This window comes from Cebus imitator, unplaced genomic scaffold (genome assembly GCF_001604975.1).
Source record: "Cebus imitator isolate Cc_AM_T3 unplaced genomic scaffold, Cebus_imitator-1.0 Scaffold196, whole genome shotgun sequence".
Classification (NCBI taxonomy): domain Eukaryota; kingdom Metazoa; phylum Chordata; class Mammalia; order Primates; family Cebidae; genus Cebus; species Cebus imitator.
The window spans coordinates 3,571,472-3,592,033 of record NW_016107511.1 but is presented as its reverse complement, the minus strand read 5'-3'; the positions used below and the strand labels follow the sequence as shown (position 1 = coordinate 3,592,033).

The window sequence follows — 20,562 nt, the reverse complement described above, 5'->3', positions numbered from 1 at the left end:
AAAAAAAAAAGAAAGGTTTGCTACAGAGTTGTTGAGTCCAGATTACTTATATTGTACGCATGGAATTGCTCAGTTCTCTGAAGGAGCGTTTAGAGTAGCACCTACGTTTTTGTTAGGTCTTCTCTCAAGGCTATAGCTTGAGCTTTAAATATACATACTAACTTTTCTTCCCCCAAAAAAGAAGGATAAAGAAGGTAGTGAAGGTAAAGAAACCAGACATTATTTGATTCAGGTCAAAATGTATTTCTTAGTTGCTTTTCCACATTTAATAACAAATTAAAAGAAATCTTATAGCTGATATTTAGGGATTCGGGATCCCACCTGGATTAAACTAGACTATCCAAGCCCTATTTGCCTGACTTCCAGCCCTCCTGCAGTTCTGGTCCCACCAGTTAGACAAAGCTTTCTGTCCTTGACCTCTTTTCCCATCACTTTTGGATCAGAGATTGAGCCTGTCAGCTCCTGAAACAGCTGTCTCTGATACGTTCTCAGTATTATCTAAGCCATTATCTGACCTGTTTCTGAAGGGACCAAATGACAGAAACTTCTGAAAGAACCCTTTGTCACCCCACCCGCATCTTCCAAACAGAGCCAGAGAGACCCAGAGTCAGAAGGCTAAGACCAAGTGGGTGGCCAGCAGCTGCGGGGAGTCAGGGCAACTCCTGCCTGCTGCTCTTCCTCCAAATGCCAGCCGTTTCCACCTGTCTTCACAGGCCAGCCCTCCTCGGGCATACACAGCATTTTGTAAGGAGTACCTGTGTGTCTTGGTTGAGATAACCTTGTAGGCCAGAATGGAATGTCTCAAGACATTTTGCAAAAGGGATTTTATTTATTTTTAGGACAGGATCTCACTGTGTCATCCAGGCTGGAGTACAATGGCACGATCTTGGCTCACTGAAGCTTTCACCTCTTAGGCTCAGTCAGTTCTCCTTCTTCAGCCTCCCAAGTAGCTGGGACTACAGGCATGCGCCACCATGCCTGGCTAATTTTTCTATTTTTTTATAGGTCTGACTGTGTTGCCTAGGCTAGTCTTAAACTCTGAAGCGCAAGCTATTCTCCCGCCTCGGCCTCCTAAAGTACTAGGATTACAGGAATGAGCCATTATGCCCAGCCCAAAAGGATTATTAATTTTACAAAAGGACCAACCTTAAAAGAGCTTTGAATAGTAACTTTCTTTAGTGCAATTCTGGGTTTTTTTTTTTTTTTTTTTTTTTTGAGATGGAGCCTTGCTTTATTGGTCGCCTAGGCTGGAGTGCAGTGGTGTGATCTTGGCTCACTGCAACCTCTGTTTCCTGGGTTCAAGTGACTCTCCTGCCTCAGCCTCCCAAGTAGCTGGGATTTCAGGCACCTGCCACCACGCCCAGCTAATTTTTGTATTTCTAGTAAAGACAGGGTTTCACCGTGTTGCCCAAGTTGGTCTCAAACTCCTGACCTCAGGTGATCTGCCTGCCTCGGCTTCCCAAAGTGCTGGAATTACAGGTGTGAGCCACCACGCCCACCCAGCCAGTGAAATTCTTTTATGTTTTTGTTCCCCATCTCTGCTCCCATCTTCCATTCCTTAGGTATAGTACTTGATCAGCTTTTTGTATAACCCATTGTGTTCTTTCATGCAGTTGAAGGCTAATAAGATGATAGAGATTATTACTCTTCCTCCCTTTTCTTAAAAGGAGATAGAACACACACCCTATTTTACACTGTGCTTTTGTCGATTATCATTATCTCCTAGATATAATATCAGGCCTTAAAGAGTTTCCATTCTTTTTTATTTAGCTGCATAGTATTCTATTCTATGGATGTTCTCAGTTACAATTTTCCAAAATATGGATCTCTGACTTTTTCCAAAATTTTACTGTTGTAAACAGCGCTGCATTGAGCACCTGGTATATTTAAATAGTCAGTGAATGGCAAAGATTTCATTAACATACCTTTCATATTGTGGGAGGTAGGGATGTGCCTGCATCTTATTTACCCTTCACTAGGGCTTGGTAACTGCAGGTGAAACCACATGCAATTTCTGTTTGGGGAAATCTTAAAAGCAGTAGAATATCAGCACTTTTGCATAGCTCACTAATATTTAGAGAAACCTACATGCCATAGCAGGGATAGCGACAAGAAAAATAAGTCTCCCACCCTCAACCGAATGTGTCATGGTGAAGATCTTGCTCATTTAGGTCTAAACCTCATTTAATAAACCAAGTGGAAGCCATAATGACTCCTTTTCAGCAGTTTCATAGTGATGTAGTTCTTCAGGTTTCACAGATTTTAACAATGCTATAAAGTTGTATTCATCCTATTTTCACTCACTTTGAAAGTTTAAAGAGAACCTCTGTTAAAAAAATAAATCCGTCCGGGTGTGGTGGCTCATGCCTATAATTCCAGCACTTTGGGAGGCCCAGGCAGGCGGATCACGAGGTCAGAAGATCGAGACCATCCTGGCTTACACAGTGCTACCCTGTCTCTCCTAAAAAAAAAATTCAAAAAATTAACCGGGCATGGTAGCACGCACCTGTAGTCCCAGATATTCAGGAGGCTGAGGTAGGAGAATCACTTGAACCCCAGAGGCAGAGGTTGCAGTGAGCCAAGATTGCACCACTGTACTTCAGCCTGGTGACAGAATGAGACTCCGTCTCAAATAAATAAATAAATAAATAAATTAATTAAATAAATCCACATACCAAGTGTTTTTAAATAGCATGGGGAAATGCCATTTATTTTTCTGGTTAAGAGAACTAAGTATTTATTTATGCTTATTTGGGCTTTTGGGTTTATTTATTTAGGTGGTGCCCTGGTGTTGAGTGAATGGCACTAGCTGGTACAGGGACCTTGCAGCAGGGCTTTCAGGGAAGAGTGTTCACCCCACAGTTTCAGTGGTGAGCAGGCAAGAGGTTGCCCAGATCCTGGGCGGAAAGGCCAGCTACCCACCAGTCTTATAAAATAAAGGGAAAGTATTTTTTACTACATTGAGAAAAAATGAAGGGGAATGCTAATGCTCTTTTGTTAACATGAGAGGATGTTGAGAAGACAGAGATTTTCAGTGGTTTTAATCTTCAATCTTGGGCAGAGGCCAAGCATGATTCAAATACAGAGAAAGTGGAGTGATGCAACAGAAAGGGAAGTGGAAGATGGTGGCTTCTGGAAACAGCCAGACGTGTCCAAATTTCCAGGCTCCTCAAGGAAGAATGAGATGAGCTGGAGCCGAGTTGCTGAAACCTTTTTTAAAGACTCAGTTGAACATCTATATGCCCCCGACATGTAATTCTAGAGCAGACCACCCAAAACTCAATTTTACATAGTAGGCAGAGCCTATGCTGCTACCCTGTTATGGTTTCATGTTGGCCAGACTAATCAATTTTATGTTTTTTTGTGGTGATATCAATGGAAGGCAAGCAACAGATATGATTTGTCTCAGCTTTAGTAAGGCATAACAATAAGAAGAAATTCAGACAATGTTCTTTATCAGCATGGCAAATATTTTTTGTATCTCTGAAAGGGAACCATTTTAGTGGATACAAAATGATCAGAAACGTCTGCACTCTGTGTGTGCAAGTGCGCGCGCACACACACACACACACACACACACACACACAGGCATTCAGCCTCCCGGCCCCCCTTGTGGCTGTTTGCTGTGGACACACAGAATATGGTGATCCCCAGGCTGGTTTGGCAGGGCACTCATTATGTAGAGGGAACAGACAAAGAACTGTCACAGAAGGGCTGAGAGGCCCAGAGAGCATGGCCAACGAGCTGCTGGTCATTTGTGTCACACACACTCACCCCTTTGCAGAACCCTTTGACCCCTTTAAGGATGTGTTGATCTTGTTAGAAGTTGAAGCGGCAGCAAGAGGGTCGTTTTGTTGTGCTTTCAGATGCCTGACCTGCTGTGAAATAGACTTGTGCTTGTCTAGTCTCTAAGACCAAGGGAAATGACTTTTCCTAAAAAGAAAAGTTTAAGAAAGTTTTTTTTTTTTTATTTTATTTTTTTTTATGGCTAAGCCTTGCTGTTCTTGCTTTAACAAAACACCTTCTTGCACAGCCTAATTCCAACAGCAGAATATCTGATTACCCATGCTGAATAATGCACTTTTGTTTATCTGCTTTGCTACCTTCCAGATTTTTCTTTTCTGGGCTAGATAATCCCAACAGCTTTGAGTTCCATTTTTGTAACTTCTATTTTCCTGTTCTTTAGTCATCTCAGTTGCTTTGTGCTGGAGCATTTTCTGGTTCTCTTCATTGCTCGGAAGTTAAAAAGTCTAAAACCAGACACAGCAACCTGGAAAGGCGTCTCCATAGTTGATGCTAGGAAGCATTTATCGAGCTCTAAACTCTGTGCCTCTTGTGCTGAGTACACATCATGTGTCATCCCATTTAAGACTTGCGTTCTCTATGGGATAGATTCCATTTGGGCATTTTGTAGGTGAGAAAATTGGGAAAAGAGTAATTCTATATCTCACCCATCTGCTAAGTGATAGAGCTGAAAGTCTACCCAGGTCCCCGCCTATGGAGCCTACAATCTGAACCACTTCTCTGGTGCCATGATTTCACTCACCTGTTCCAAAATCGTATATGAAATGCTAACAGCTGTACTTGGCAGTTGATTCATTTTCTATTTAAAGGTCAGTATAGCTCTCTACCTTTTACTCCTTATACTAACACATGGTTAGTCGTGCCTTCCTTCAGGCTAGTCTGCATGTCTTCCTGGAAATTCATTTTGTTGAACCATTTTTCCAGGTTCTTTGAATCTCACTGAATTCTAATTTGGCCCTTCAGAGCCTGTTTACCTCCTGTAGCTTGATTCTTTGGAGGATCTAATGAGGACTTTTAACTGGCAAGCCTCCTGGGGACTTTTTGGTGTCCACTGCCCTATGTGATGTCATCCTTCACACTTACCTCGGCTCCCCCCCAGGTTCCCACACCAGGCTGAGTGGAAGAAGGTGTAGAATGAGCAAGCCGTCTGGGAGCATTGAATTTTTAGGTAGTAGCCGTTTTTTCAAATTTGGAGAATTCACCAGAGTTTTGCAATAGCATCAGAAGTAGGGAAATCTCACTTGGATTTTGCTTCAAGTCCATGGTTATCAAGTGCTCATTGCTATCACTGAGAATTCTGGGCATTGCCAGGCTGTCACTTTGTGGAAGCCATGCCTTTGGAAGAAAACAACACTGTCTATGAAAGACACGCACGTGACACTGAATTATATCACAGCCAGCTTACTATGCGGTCCCTGGCATGGAAGTCACCCTTTGTTACTATTTATTAAGTGAGAGAAAGAAGGATATAAAAATAGGAATAGGATTTTTGTACATGGTGATTAAAATTATTTTACTTTTTGCCGGGGACCTCTAGTGTGATTTCCCCAGTGTACACCAGTTTAACCAGAGGAGGGTACAAGAGGAATCACCATTACAGTTATCCTCCAAATTAAAATGAAAGCCAAAAATCTCTCACAACATGTTGTTTAGGAACAACAACAACAGTCAGTGTTCTAGAGTCTCCTTAGGGTCCCCAAAAGAGGATTTCACGAGCCTTCAGTTTTCAGTTTTTCTTCTCTCTAGTTCTTGCTTCCACTGTGACATCATGGCCTCTGCCTCTTGGATACTCTAAGATGTCAAATTGGCTGAGGACGACTCCTGAGGACCCACTGATGATTATCATGGCTGTAGATATAGCTTGATATATTCTTGTGTTTATGAATTCAGAGGTGTTTAAAAATACTACTGGGCATATTCTCTAACTTTCAGGTGGAACCAGAAAACAGAACATTTCTGTTCTTCTGATCATTTGTCAAATTCAGCTCAAAACAGGATCTTGAGTACAGAACATTTTTCCTGGTTGCTGCATAGCTCAGTTAATCTGTATACCATGGGAGTGTGTTATTGAGAGCAGTTGCAGAAGGGTGGAACCAGGAGCTCATGGCTCAAGCAGGAAAATGTTTCATTATTTACAGAGCAAGGGAATGGAACTCCTGAGACCTGAATTTCAGGGTTCCTTGAAATGATGGATGCGTTCTTTTATTATGATGGAAAAGAAGAGTATAATAAAATTGAGAAAGTAACCATTCTTTTGCACTTCTTTTTTCTCATTTAGTTTTACTCTCCAGTTTTTTGTAATACCACTCTCAAGTCTCAAAAATACAACTGCTTCCCATTTGGTGAGATTTTTTTTTTCCTTTTTCTATTTGGCAACAGCATTTTCCTGTGTTTTTAAGGGCACCAAAATTAACATGGCTGTTTTTATTTAACAGAAACAACTTCAAGTTTTATATTACACGCCCTGCCAAAGAATCTTTGATTTTTGCTCTGGCGCTTCCCAAGATGTTAGCATGGCTTTGAAAACAGGTCTGTTTCACTGCTGTTGCAGAAGAGATGGCCAGGGGAGCACAGCAGACTGGGGAGGGAGGAGGGAGAGAATGGAGGAGAGGAGGAAATTGGCCTCCCCCAAGTTACTATTTTTAAAGTTTGCTTGCCTACTGAATAGCTCAATTTACAAATCCTACTGGATATCGTTTTGTGCTTCCCCATTTTTCTTTCCTGTTGAAAGTGTGGTGGATGCCTTGGTGGAAGACCAGTCCTGAGTCCTGCTGTTTTGCCTGTGCCTCTTCAGTTAAGAAGGCTGGGCCCTTTTTTCTCCATGAGAGGGAAGACCCATTGAAGGCATCTGGAGGGAGATAGCCAGGCCTAGAGTTTCTTAGGAGGCAGAATCTCAAATCCCAATTAGAAACACTCCAGGAAACACACATCTTTATTTGTTAAACAAATAGTGTTATGTGAGCCTTGGCAAAGGCACTCACTGGTTTTAAATAAGTGAAGTAAACATCCCTTCCAGGAGAGCGCCTCCCTATATGCTGTCACTTTGAAGCTCAGTTTTAAGGTTTTCAGTTGGAACTTGCAGTGTTCTTTTTTCCTTGGCTTGGGTTCTAGAGAATGTTGTTTTCCTCATTTAGTAATTGGAGAGTTAATGGGGTTCTTTGTGATGCTACTGTGGAAGAGAGACTGTTTTCTTCCATTCAGGGACTATAATTAAAGTGGCGCCCATCAGCGTGGTTAGAGTTAAGGTTGCTTCAGCTTTTCCAGTGTAAACTCATATTTCAGGGGTTTATAACTAGCTATAAAAATTCGCTTCTAGCTACAGACCTGGCATATTCAGTGTCAGCCTAGGAATAAACTTTACTTTTTAAAAAGTATTTTTAAAAGGATAATTAAAAATTCTGTTTAGCTGTTTATAACAGCTGTTACAAGGATTCAAGGAAATAAAAATAGCTTTTTCTCTTTTTAGCAAAAACCTGTGACCCATATTTTTTTTAACGTGGACAAGGTTATTAGATATTTTTTATGTCTTCAAAGGAAAATACAGTGAATCTATGTCAAAGCTATTTTAAAAGGGTATTGTTTCGGTTTTGCTTGTGGCAGCAGGCAGGGCACCAGCACATGCCCTCCTCGTTCTCCAAAGACATGACCCTCCCATAGGACTGCTGGCAAAGCCATTTCATCAGCAGGGCTCAAGTTCATTTTAACAGAACTTCTGGCCAAGGAGTACACAGCAGCCTCTTGGCAGATGGAAATATGACCAACCATCATGAGGCAATGGCCACTCTCCTCTCCCACCCAGCCCTGTCTCTCTGGCCCTACATATTGGGACACAGTGAGCAGCACAGGTACAGAGCTGTATTAGAGACTCTCTGGAGGGATCACAGAGCCTCTTCTTTTCTTTCTCCTGGTCCACATGGTGGGGAAGGGGAGGAGGGAGTTTGCCTCTCTAGGAATCTCTCTTCAGCTCAGTGGCATTTGTTCCAGTAAGTAGTTTTAGATGGGGCTGTTTTTGTACATGCTGAGAGATGAGTGTGACACATTACACAGGTGATTAAAAAGTTCTCCAGTGAAACCATCTTTAAAACTTCATGATAGACAGATTTACCTTTAGCCATTCTTTTTCTAGCAGCTAGGGTCTTGATTGATGTCATGTGATGATAATGATGGTGGTGGTGGTGGATGTGACAGGGGGCGGGGGTATAGAAGAGGTATTGGTCATGGCGATGGCGCTGATGATATTAGTGGAGGTGGTGATGGCCACAGGGGTGGTGATGGCAGTACCAAACAGTGGAAGTGGGGGTGGGTGACAATGGTGATGAGTGCTCCTGGCAACAGTTGGGGCTGTAGACTTCTGCCTGCCTGAGCTGTTTGCACAAGTCATTGTTCATCTTTGCAGAAAGCAGTGGCTTAGGGAATCAGCCGTTGTCCCTTCCCTCTGTCTAACATGCCCCAGTGGAACTTAAAACTGGCTTTTGGTAGATCGTGTCTACCAGTGCATGATGAATTTGGTTTGTGGAAGAAATGGTTACATGCCCCCTTTTCAGAAGCTAGTCTCCATTTTAGAGCCAGAGAACAGCTCCTCTTCTTTTATATGGCTTCTCATTTAGGAGCAAAGAACATGCTGACCTGGACCTCTGGAACCCCGGAGTCATTAGTAGAGAGATAGTGTATTTCTACCAAAATAGAATACATCAAATCAGTGAATCCTTTTAACAACTCTGCGAAGTAAGTTTTTATTATCTTAGTTTTACAGATGAGGAAAATGAGGCTTGGCTCATAGGATTTGAAAATCTTGGTCCATGAACCTAAAATGCTTTACATTTTCGTCCACCAAAGCCACCAGATAGCTTCCTAGAACATTCTAAAATGTTTCTTGTCTTGGGTGAGTGTATAGGAAGAAATTCATAAGAGAATGTTCCATATTTGGTTTTCTTCCCTAAGTTATGAGGACAGAGACTGTCTTTTCTTCCTACACATTTCCTTACTCTGATAGTGTACTCAGATGACCCTTTTAAAATTTATATGGGAACTGTTTAGAGGCTCTTCCCACATGTTTTCAGGGCTGGAACTGTGGAGTGATCTTTTCCTGACCTGACTGGTCTTTGTCCAAATAGGACATTGAGCAAGCCAGAAACCAGGCCCCAGCAGAAAAAAGCAAATAGAGATAAATAGTTATCCTTGTCCCAGTGGGATCCCTAGGTTTTCAAGATCAAAGGCCTACTTTGTGTGTGCCTGTTCGTAAGCCAGGGAGAGGGGTACAGAAATAGCTGACTGTAGTGAAGACTCTGGTACCCAGGCTGTTAACTCTCAGATTTTCTAGTGATATTATAAGACTCCCATTTATAAAAATCAGAAATGTAAATTGCATTTCCTGAACACAGAATAAGAACAAAAGAGAAACACATGAGAACAGAGAAAAGAAAGAAGAGAAGAAATGGTGAAGAAAGGACCAGAGGTAGAAAGCGAGGGAAGCAGGGAGGAGGAGCAGTGGCTGTGGTCAGCACAGGGAATATTTTTATAGGAGGTTTGGAGGGGAATGCTGCGATGGGTGTTTATTCCTCCCATCCCTTGGGCTGGCGTCATTTTCTTGAGTGTCCTCTGACGCACACCAGTCTTTATATTTGATGAAGCCCAATTTATCTATTTTGTTCTTTAGTTTCTTGTGCTTTTGGTGTCATATTTAAGAATCTGTGGCCTAATCCAACATCACAAAGATTTCTCCCTGTAGTTTCTGCTAAGAGTTTTATGGCTTTAGCTCCTGCAGTTAGGTCTTCGGTCCATTTTACGTTGATTTTTGTATATGGTGTGAGGGAAGGGTGTTTTGCCTGTGGATATCCACTTATTCCAGATTTTTATTTCTTAATTCATCAAATGTGTATCATGTACATATTATTTGCCAGGCATTGTGCTGGATGCCAGGGATAGAACAGTCAACAAAACAGTCATCAGTGTCATAGTGTCTCAGGACCTGGGGGCAAAGAAAACAATTCAAAAAATTTTAGAAGATAGACTTTTGGAGGAATTCAGCTCTTGAGCAGAGTTTTTCAAAAAGTGTAACATGAGGAAACCTGCATAGAATTACCTGGATTGTCTGTTAAAAAAGCAAACAGACCAATTATACACACATGCACACACACTATATATATACATAATATGTATATAAAATCACATACTTTATATAAGAAATACATATTATTTATATATATTTCTTATTGTATGTATTTCTTACATCTTATTTGTATTTCCTCTTACTATTTTTTTTTGAGATGGAGTCTTGCTCTGTTGTCCAGGCTGGATTGAGTATAGTGGCATGATCTCCGCTCACTGCAACCTCCTCCTCCCAGGTTCAAGTGATTCTCCTGTCTCAGCCTCCCAAGTAGCAGGGATTACAGGTGCTTGGCACCATACCTGGCTAAGTTTTATATTTTTAGTAGAGACGGGGTTTCACCATGTTGGTGAGGCTGGTCTTGAACTCCTGACCGCAAGTGATCCATCCACTTTGGCCTCCCAAAGTGCTCGGATTACAAGCATGAGCCACTGTGCCTGGCCACTAACTTTCAATATATAAAGCAATGATATATATATATATCATATATATGTATGTATTTCATATATATACAGTATGTAATTATATTATTTCATATATATTTATTTCTATATGAAATACATATATATATATGTGTGTGAAATACATATAAAAAAGTTAGCTAGGCCTGTTTATTATTTCCTCTTAGATGATTATCAAATATCTATTTGTTTTCAATGTGAAAAAGAAATCAGGCCTTTTCTGTGGCCTTATTTTGAGATCCAAAGAAGTGAAGCTATTGTCTAACCACATACCACATACCAGACTGCAGTTGTGGAAGTCATTCTTCCAAAAGCGTCTTGACAAAGAAATGTTTTGATGGGAAACATGATACATCTCTGGAAAGAGAAGTAAGAAACTTTTCTCCCTTTTTAAGTTGGATGTACTTCACAAAACAAACAGGCCATGCCCATGATGCCAGGGCACTGGGCAGTTTCCCTCAGCAGCTGGCTGCAGCTGCTCTTTCTACCAAAATTCTCTGTTCTATAAAAGCTCCCACAAAACACCCTTGTGAGTCCCCTCTACTAACCCTGGCCACATGGCAGATGTGATAACCCTGGGGAGAATCCTATATCCCTTACACCTGAATTTTTTTAGTAGAGACAGGGTTTCACCATGTTGGTGAGGCTGTAAATTTGCCATTTACTCCCTGAATAGAGAGGAAACAAATGCCTTGACTGTAGCTCTCTTGGCATTTGGAGTAGTTGGTGGTTTAGTTGCCATCTAATGTCATGACCACAGGTGGCCCAGGGGAGTTCTGTAAAGGAGAAACTCAGTGACATATTCACACCCATCTCTGTGCTTTGCCTGCATGATCCAAGTGTTCATGTGTGTGAAAGAAGAAAATTAGGAAAGCAACTGCATGAACTACATCAGGGGTTTAATTTTTATTATTTATTTATTCAGCTTTTAAGTTCTAGGGTACATATGCCGGATGTACAGGTTTGTTACATCGGTAAACGTGTGCCATGGCGGTTTGCTGCACAGATCAACCCATCACCTAGGTTTTGAGCCCAGCAGGCATTGGCTATTCTTCCTGATGCACTCCCTCTCCCTGCTCCCCTCCGACAGATCTCCAGTGTGTGTTGTTTCCCCCAGTGTGTCCATGTGTTCTCATCATTCAGCATTCACTTCTAAGTGAGAACATGCGGTACTTGGTTTTCTCTTCTTGTGTTGGTTTGCTGATGATAACGGCTTCCAGTTCCATCCATGTTCCTGCAAAAGACATGATCTTGTTCCATTTTATGACTGCGTAGTATTCCATGGTATATATGTACCATTTTTTCTTTATCCAGTTTATCATTGACGGGCATTTTGGTTGATTCCATGTCTTTGCTATTGTGAGTAGTGCTACAGTGAGCATACACATGCATGTATCTTTATAATAAAATGATTTATATTCCTTTGGGTATATACCCCATAATGGGATTGCTGAGTCAAATAATATTTCTGCTTATAGATCTTTGAGGAATGGCCACATTGTCTGCCACCGTGGTTGAACTAATTTATACTATCACGAAGTGTAAAAGTATTCCTTTTTCTTCACAACCTCACCAGCATCTGTTGTTTCTTGACTTTTTAATAATTGCCATTTTGACTGGTGTGAGATGGTATCTCATTGTGGTTTTGATTTGCATTTTTCTAATGATCAGTGATGTTGAGCTTTTATTCATGTTTGTTGCCCACATGGATGTCCTCTCTTGAGAAGTGTCTGTTCATGTCCTTTGCCCACTTTTTAATGGGGTTAATATTATTATTTTTTTTTTGTAAATTTTTTTTTTTTGAGATGGAGTTTCGCTCTTGTTACCCAGGCTGGAGTGCAATGGTGCGATCTTGGCTTACTGCAACCTCCGCCTCCCGGGTTCAGGCAATTCTCCTGCCCCAGCCTCCTGAGTCGCTGGGATTACAGGCATGCGCCACCATGCCCAGCTAGTTTTTTATATTTTTAGTAGAGACGGGGTTTCACCATGTTGACCAGGATGGTCTCGATCTCTTGACCTCGTGATCCACCCGCCTCGGCCTCCCACAGTGCTGGGATTACAGGCTTGAGCCACAGCGCCCGGCCTTTTTTTGTAAATTTTTTAAAGTTCCTTGTGGATTCTGGATATTAGATCTTTGTCAGATGGATAGACTGCAAAAATTTCCTCCCATTCTGTAGGGTGTCTGTTTATTCTATTGATAGTTTATTTTACTGTACAGAGGCTCTTTAATTAGATTTCATATGTCAGTTTCTGCTTTTGTTGCAATGGCTTTTGGCATTTTTGTCATGAAATCCTTGCCTGTGTCTGTGCCCTGAATAGTATTGCCTAGATTTTCTTCTGGGATTTTTATAGTTTTGGGTTTTACATTTAAGTCTTTAACGCATTTTATGTTAATTTTTGTATAAAGAGGTAAGGAAGGGGCCCAGTTTTAGTTTTCTGCATATGGGTGGCCAGTTCTCCCTGCACCATTTATTAAATAGGGAATCCTTTCCCCATTGCTTGTTTTTGTCAGGTTTGTTGAAGGTCAAATGGTTGTAGGTGTGTGGTCTTATTTCTGAGTTATCTATTCTGTTCCATTGGTCTGTGTGTCTGATTTTGTACAAATATCATGCTGTTTTGGTTACAGTAGCCTTGTAGTGCAGTTTGAGTTTGGGTAGTATGATGCGCCAGTTTTGTTTCTTTTGCTTAGGATTGTCTTGGCTATATGGGCTCTTTCGGTTCCATATGAATTTTAAAATAGTTTTTTTCTAATTCTGTGAAAAATGTCAGTGGTAGTTTAATGGGAATGGCATTGAATCTATACATTACTTTGGACAGTGTAGCCATTTTCACAATATTGATTCTTCCTATTATGAAGATGGAATGTTTTTCCATTTGTTTGTGTCTTCTCTGATTTCCTTGACCAGGGTTTTATAGTTCTCCTTGAATGAACTCTCATTCACAATTGCTACAAAGAGAATAAAATACCCAGGAATACAGCAAACAAGGGAAGTAAAGGACTTCTTCAAGGAGAACTACAAACCACTGCTCAAGAAAATCAGAGAGAACACAAACAAAGGTGTTTACTTTTTAAAATGAGAGGTGGACTGCATCCGTCATGTGAACTGATTGGACAGGAGGTTGCTTTTGTATATTCTCCAAGGGGCTGAAGGGGAAAAGGTAATGATCGTTAAAAATGTTATGTTGAGCCGGGCGTGGTGGCTCACGCCTGTACTCCCAGCACTTTGGGAGGCCGAGGCAGGTGGATCACGAGGTCAAGAGATCGAGACCATCCTGGTCAACATGGTGAAACCCCGTCTCTACTAAAACTACAAAAAATTAGCTGGGCATGGTGGCGCGTCCCTGTAATCCCAGCTACTCAGGAGGCTGAGGCAGGAGAATTGCCTGAACCCAGGAGGCGGAGGTTGCGGTGAGCCGAGTTCGCGCCATTGCACTCCAGCCTGGATAACAAGAGCGAAACTCCGTCTCAAAAAAAAAAAAAAAAAAAAATGTTATGTTGAGTCAATGGGTGAATTTATTTTTAATCTGAAAGTGGTGAAAACTTCTGGTTTTAAAACCCAGAACCAATAGAAGGAAAGATTGATTTTTAAACACATGAATACAAAATACTTTTGCATGTAAAAAAATAAGCAAAACAAATGACTAATCGGGAAAAATATTCTTAATTTATAACAGACAAATATGAGCTTCTGAAAACAGAACAGGGAAAACAACAAAGTCATATAGAAAAATGAGCTAGAGATAAAAAACAGTTCACAGGGAAAGAGATGCAACTGTCTCTTAAACTTCTGAAAAGATGTTCAACTGTGCTTATCATAGGATAAATACAGATTAAAACTTCACTGAGATATCATTTCTTACCTATCAGCTTGGCAAAAATCCAAGAGTTTGACAACATACTCTCTTGGTAGAGTTGCAGGGGAAGCGTCAGTGTCAGTATAGGTGGTTTAACCTCCATGGGAAGGAGTTTACAATGTTTAGCAAAACAAGACAGACTTTTGACTCCAAATCCTATGAATTTATTCTAAAGATACATTGGCAAAAATATGGAAATATGCACATACACAGTTGCTTATTGGCATAGCAAAAGATTAGAAACAACCCAGATGCTCATCAGTTTGGGCTAGTTTAAAGAAACTGTGGGATATCCACACAATGCAGCACTATGTAGGTAGAAAAGGAATGTTCACTGTCTCTAGGACTATGTGGTAATCTTCAGGATATGTTGTTAAGTAAACAGCATCTCAGCATAATCAAATCGTTGAGAAGGGGAGTTTATAGAATTTAGCTAATAAATTAAGACGTAATGGTAGAATAAGAGTGTTATCTTTTGCAACCCCTAAATAATTAATGGATCTAGGTAATGATCATTTTGTGTCCCCTAATGGGAGTACATAACACCCCTGCTGAAATACTCTTGCCAGGTTGCCCAAGTAAAGCCAACCTGAATCTGATCAAGCCCCGAGATCTGATTACCAGCTTACAGGAAATAAAGAGGACAGCGAAGCAAATTAAATGACACTACGGGAATACAGAGGATAGAAATATCTGATAGGTGATCAAGAATATCTGCTTACCAATTTATAGGAAGTACAGAGGAACAAATTAAATGATACCACAGGAGTACAGTGAGCAAAATCCAGGCAATCTTAGGCTCCGTAAGATAAACAGCCTGGTTTCTTCAAAACATAAATTGCAAGGAAGAGAGAGAGAGATGTAGGGAGAACTTAAAAGAAACTTAGAGATCTACAGCCATACCAAAAAAAAAAAAAAAAAAAAAAAAAAAAAAAAAAAAAAAAAAAAAAAAAAAAAAAAAAAAAAAAAAGAGACAGAGACAGAAAGAACAACAAAAAAGAAACTTAGAGAAATACCAACCAATTGCAGTGTATGGGCCTTATTTAGATCCCAATTTGGATGAACCAAATATAAACAAACATTGATAATGTAATTAGCAAGAAGTTGAACACTGACTGGATAGTTAATGATATTAAGGAATTATTAATTATCTAAGGTACAAGAATGGTATTGTGGTTTGGTTTAAAAAAGAATCTTTAGGCCAGGTGGCTCACACCTGTAATCCCAGTACTTTGGGGGTCTGAGGCAGGTGGATCACTTGAAGCCAGGGGTCTGAGACCAGACTGGGTAACACTGTGAAACCTGTCTCTACTAAAAATAAAAAAAATTAACTCACTGTGGTGGTGTGCATCTGTAGTCCCAGCTGTTTGGGAAGCTGAGGCAGGAGAATCAATCACTTGAACATGGGAGGCAGAGGCTGTAGTGAACAGAGATTGTGCCAGTCTATTTCAGCCTGGGCAACAGAGCAAGACTCTGTCTCTAAATAAATGAATAAAATAAAATAAAACAAAAAAGAACCTTGACCTTTTAGAGCTATATACCAAAATTTTTTTGAGGGAGGCAAACCAAGTTGTTAGATTGAAGTATATTCAAATGGCAATATGGAAAATGTATATTTCATCTGACAGACAGTGTATAGTCCTTATGGTATAAGGTGTACTAAGGGTAGATGTACTAAGGATAGAGTGGTACAGGGTATGATGCTTATCTTCCTTCCTGAGAAAGGAAGAGGCATGGTAAAAGGATAGGAAGTGTAGAGTGTAGTAGTAGACCCACACATCTATGGACATTTGCATTTCAACAAATGCCAAGTTATTTCACACAGGAAAGGACGGTCTTTTCCAGATACAGTTTTGGAATAACTCCTTTCCCCCCATTGGTACATTTTATTGCGTTTAAATGAGCAGAATAGATTGGTTGAACAAGAGCCTAGCTAGGGGAGGCCACCACAGGATGTACAGGAGCAATTTTTTCCCCAAAACAATGAATACTTTAACTCTGTACTAAGGATTGATGTGGTCAGGGTTTTGCTTTGGCTCATCTGTCGTCCGACCTGTGATCCCCCCGGTCTGTGTCTTCCTAACCTTGGCCAGCATTTTCTTTTACTCTGCATATTGCTAGAAACAACCAAGGCACTGGGGAGAATCTAGGGATGGTAGAAAGGGATACAGAAAATTTTCAACCATTAAATAATAATCTCTATTTTTTTCTCCTTTAAAAGAAGTTGAACTTGCTCTCATTGTCTCAAATTGGTTTTCTGCATGTCCCAGTGACTTAAATTACTACAGGGGCAAGGCGTCTTTGAGAAATGCATTGAGACTCCTGTTTATGTTGAAATCTTGCCCTATCTCTTTCTTTTTAAACCAGACCAGAGCAAAGACTTTAACAGTTTATAGGCAAATGCTTGAACTGTTTTCCATTTTGCTTCGGTTGAAGTGGTATCTGTGCAAAATTCCAAAGACTGGGTGAGTGGAGGGAGTGTGGTAGGGCCAAGGTATTTCTTTATTATGTCTGTTCCCAGTGTCTCTTCCAGATGATGGTTCAAGGACTCCTTTGATCAACTGATTGATGTTTCAGTGGGTTTCCTGGACTCTTCTGCTGCTCTTTGTTTTTGTCTTTGTTCTATCCCTGTACCTTCCCACAACCCTAACCCAAATCCATAGTCAGTCCCTGAGCAAGGGATCTTGAGGTCTGAGGTACAGTAGTACAGGGTAGGGATGCTTATCTGCAGAAGAAAGGACCTCGATGAGATTGCCTGAATTTGGTTGATTTTTATTCCTGTCAGTGTGAGTGTATGTATGTGTGTGTGAGTGTGTGTGTGTATACATGTACAAGCACATGCACCTTTTCCAAGGAAAATGTAATTGCCATGTAACTTAAGACATACATAGGGCTCCTATAAACATTCATAGTCCAGGCTTTTGTATGAACATAAATTTTTATTTCTCTAGAGTAAATATCTAGGAGAGGGATTTCTGGGTCCTATGGTGTGTATATATTTAAGAAATTTCCTAGCAAATTGGCTTTGTAATGTTGCATTCCCATCAGAAATGAGCAACAGTTTTCCTTGCTCTGCATCCTGGGTAGCACTTGATATTACTAGTTTTTAAAATTTTAGTCATTCCATTAAACATTTAAGGGTATCTCATTGTAGTTTCTCATTGTATTTCCCTAATAGTTGATGATGCTGAACATTTCTTCATATGCTTATTTTCTTTGGTGTCATATCTGTTCAGATCATTTATGCCTATCACTGGATTGTTTTCTTGCTATTGAGGTTGAGAGTTCCATTATATATTTTAGATACAATCCTTTGTCAGATGTATGATTTGCAAATATTTTTTCCCAACCTGTAGCTTGCCTTTTCATTCCCCTAACAGTATCTCTCAGGGAGCAAGTTATTTCAGGTTTGATGAAGTACAATTTCTCAGTCTTTTCTTTCATGGATTGTAATTTGGTGTTATGGGTAGGAATTCTTTGCCTAACCCCAGATCAGAGATTTTCTAGTATGTTTTTACAAAACTCTTACAGTTTTATGCTTTATATTTAGATCCAATGTCATTTTGAGATAAATATTTGGTAAAGTGCGAGGATTCGTTCAAGGTTCATTTTTTTGCCTATGTGTGTCTTGATTTTAAAAAAATTCTTTTTTTTTTTGAGACAGAGTTTTGCTCTTGTTACCCAGGCAGGAATGCAATGGCACGATCTCGGCTCACCGCAACCTCCGCCTCCTGGGTTCAAGCAATTCTCCTGCCTCAGCCTCCCAAGTAGCTGGGACTACAGGCGTGCGCCACCATGCCCAGCTAATTTTTTTTTGTATTTTTAGTAGAGACAGGGTTTCACCTTGTTGACCAGGATGGTCTCGATCTCTTGACCTCATGATCCACCCACCTCAGCCTCCCAAAGTGCTGGGATTATAGGCGTGAGCCACCGTGCCCGACCTAAAAAAATTTTTTTTAACGAATTTTAAATGAAACAAAAAGCTGGTTCTTTGAAAAGATAAATAAAATTGATAGACCATTAGCAAGATTAAGAAAAGAAGAGAGAAGATCCAAATAAGCTCAATTAGAAACAAAACAGGAGCTGTTACACCTGACACCACAGAAAAACAAAAGATCATTCAAGGCTACAGTGAACACCTTTACGCACATAAACTAAAAAACAGAGGAAATGGATGAATTTCTAGACATATACAAATCAGGAAGAATTAGAAACTCTGAACAGACCAGTAACAAGCAGTGAGATTGAAATGGTAATAGAAATGTTACCAACAAAAGGCCAAGTGCGGTTATCACACGCCTGTAATCACAGCACTTTGGGAGGCCAACGCGGGCGGGTCATCTGAGGTCTGGAGTTCGAGACCAGCCTGACCAACATGGAGAAACCCTGTCTCTACTAAAAAAAATACAAAATTAGCCGGGCATGGTGATGTGTGCCTGTAATCCCAGCTACTTAGGAGGCTGAGGCAGGAGAATCCCTTGAGCCTGGGAAGCGGAGGTTGTGGTTAGCTGAGATCATGTGATTGCACTCCAGCCTGGACAACAAGAGTGAAACTCCGTCTCAAAAAAATAAATAAATAAAAATTTTGTGCTTGCTTTGGCAGCACATATACTAAAATTGGAATGATACAGAGAAGATTAGCATGGCGCCTGCCCAAGGATGACACGCAAATTCGTGAAGCGTTCCATAATAAAAAATATAAAAATAAAAAAAAATTTCTTAATAAAATAAAAAATTAAAAAAAAAGAAAAATTACCAACAAAAAAAGTCCAAGACCTGATGGATTCATGGTCAAATTCTATCATTCAAAGAAGAATTGGTACCAATCCTAGTGACACTATTCCACAATATTGAGAAAGAGGGAATCCTCCCTAAATCACTCTGTGAAGCCAGTATCTCCCTAATACCAAAACCAGGAAAGGATATAACAAAAAACAAACACTACAGACCAGTATTCCTGATGAACATAGATGCAGAAATCCTTAACAAAATACTGGCTAACTGAATCCAACAGCATATCAGAAAGATAATCCACCATGATCAAGTGAGTTTCATACTAGTAATGCAGGTATGGTTTAACACACACAAGTCAATAAATGTGATACACCACATACACAGAATTAAAAACAAAAATCACATGACCATCTCAATAGACACAGAACAAGCATTTGACAAAATCCAGCATTCCTTTGGGATTAAAACCCTCAGCAAAATTGCATGCAAGGGACATACCCCTATGTAATAAACACCATCTATGACAAACCCTCAGGCAACATATATACTGAATGAAGAAAAGTTGAAAGCTTTCTGTCTGAGACGTGGAACAAGACAAGGATGTCCACCCTCACCACTTCTACTCAGCATAGTACTGGAAGTTCTAGCCATAGCAATCAGACAAAAGAAAGAAATAAAGGTCATCCAAATTGGCAAAGAGGAAATCAGACTGTTACTGTTTGCTGATGACGTGATCACGTATCTAGAAAACGCAATGATGTTTTAACATCATTTATTGAAATGATATTCTTTCTCCATTGAATTGCCTTTGCACTTTTATCAAAAACTAGTGACCATGTTTGTGTGGGTCTATTTCTGGATATTTTAATCTCTTCCATTAATTTCTATCTTTGTCTTCTATAACACCACATCTGATTGATCACTGAAACTTTCTAGTAAATCTTAATATTGGGTAATTTGATTCCTCCAACTTCACTGTTCTTTTAAAACTTGTTTTGGTCTGGTTCATTTGCCTATTCATATAAATTTTAGAATTAACTCATCTATATCTACCAAAAAATTATGCTGGGATTTGGTTCAGATTTACATTGAATCTTGAGATAAATTTGGTAAGAGTTGGTATCTTTACCATGGTTATTCCCAGTGTCTCTTCCAGATAATGATTCTTACTTTGAATTTTTTGATCCACAAACATGTTTCTTCATTTATTTAGATGTTCTGTTGTTTTTTTTAAATCAGCGTTTTGTAGTTTACAACATAGAGATCCTCTATGTATTTTATTAGATTGATACCTAAGTTTTTTTCACGTTTTTGGAATTACTATAATTAATTGCTGTAAGTGTTATCCTTTTTATATTTTAGTTTCATTTTCATAACTAGTATATATAAATATGATTCATTATGTGGGTGATTTGTATCCTGTCATTTTATTTTTCAATTATTCCATGAGTCAGTGAATAGGGACAGTTTTCTTTCTTTCTAATCAATATGACTTTTTATTGCCTTATTGTACTCTTAGGACTTAGAATATGTTGTTGAATAGGAGTAGAAAGAGTGGACATCCTTTTCTTATTCCTGATCCTTTTTTTTTTTTTTTTTTTT

The 20,562-nt window shown here is 39.8% G+C and overlaps 1 protein-coding gene and 1 non-coding gene across 16 annotated transcripts in view; both read left to right on the top strand.

The window, feature by feature from the left end:
- Window positions 1-20,562, top strand: part of AOPEP (aminopeptidase O (putative)) — a 379,056-nt gene that overhangs the window by 99,692 nt on the left and 258,802 nt on the right. The gene's annotated exons all lie outside the window — the stretch shown is intronic.
- Window positions 18,814-18,920, top strand: LOC119473949. Its single transcript, XR_005203219.1, has one exon. It is a non-coding gene; the product is annotated as a U6 spliceosomal RNA (small nuclear RNA).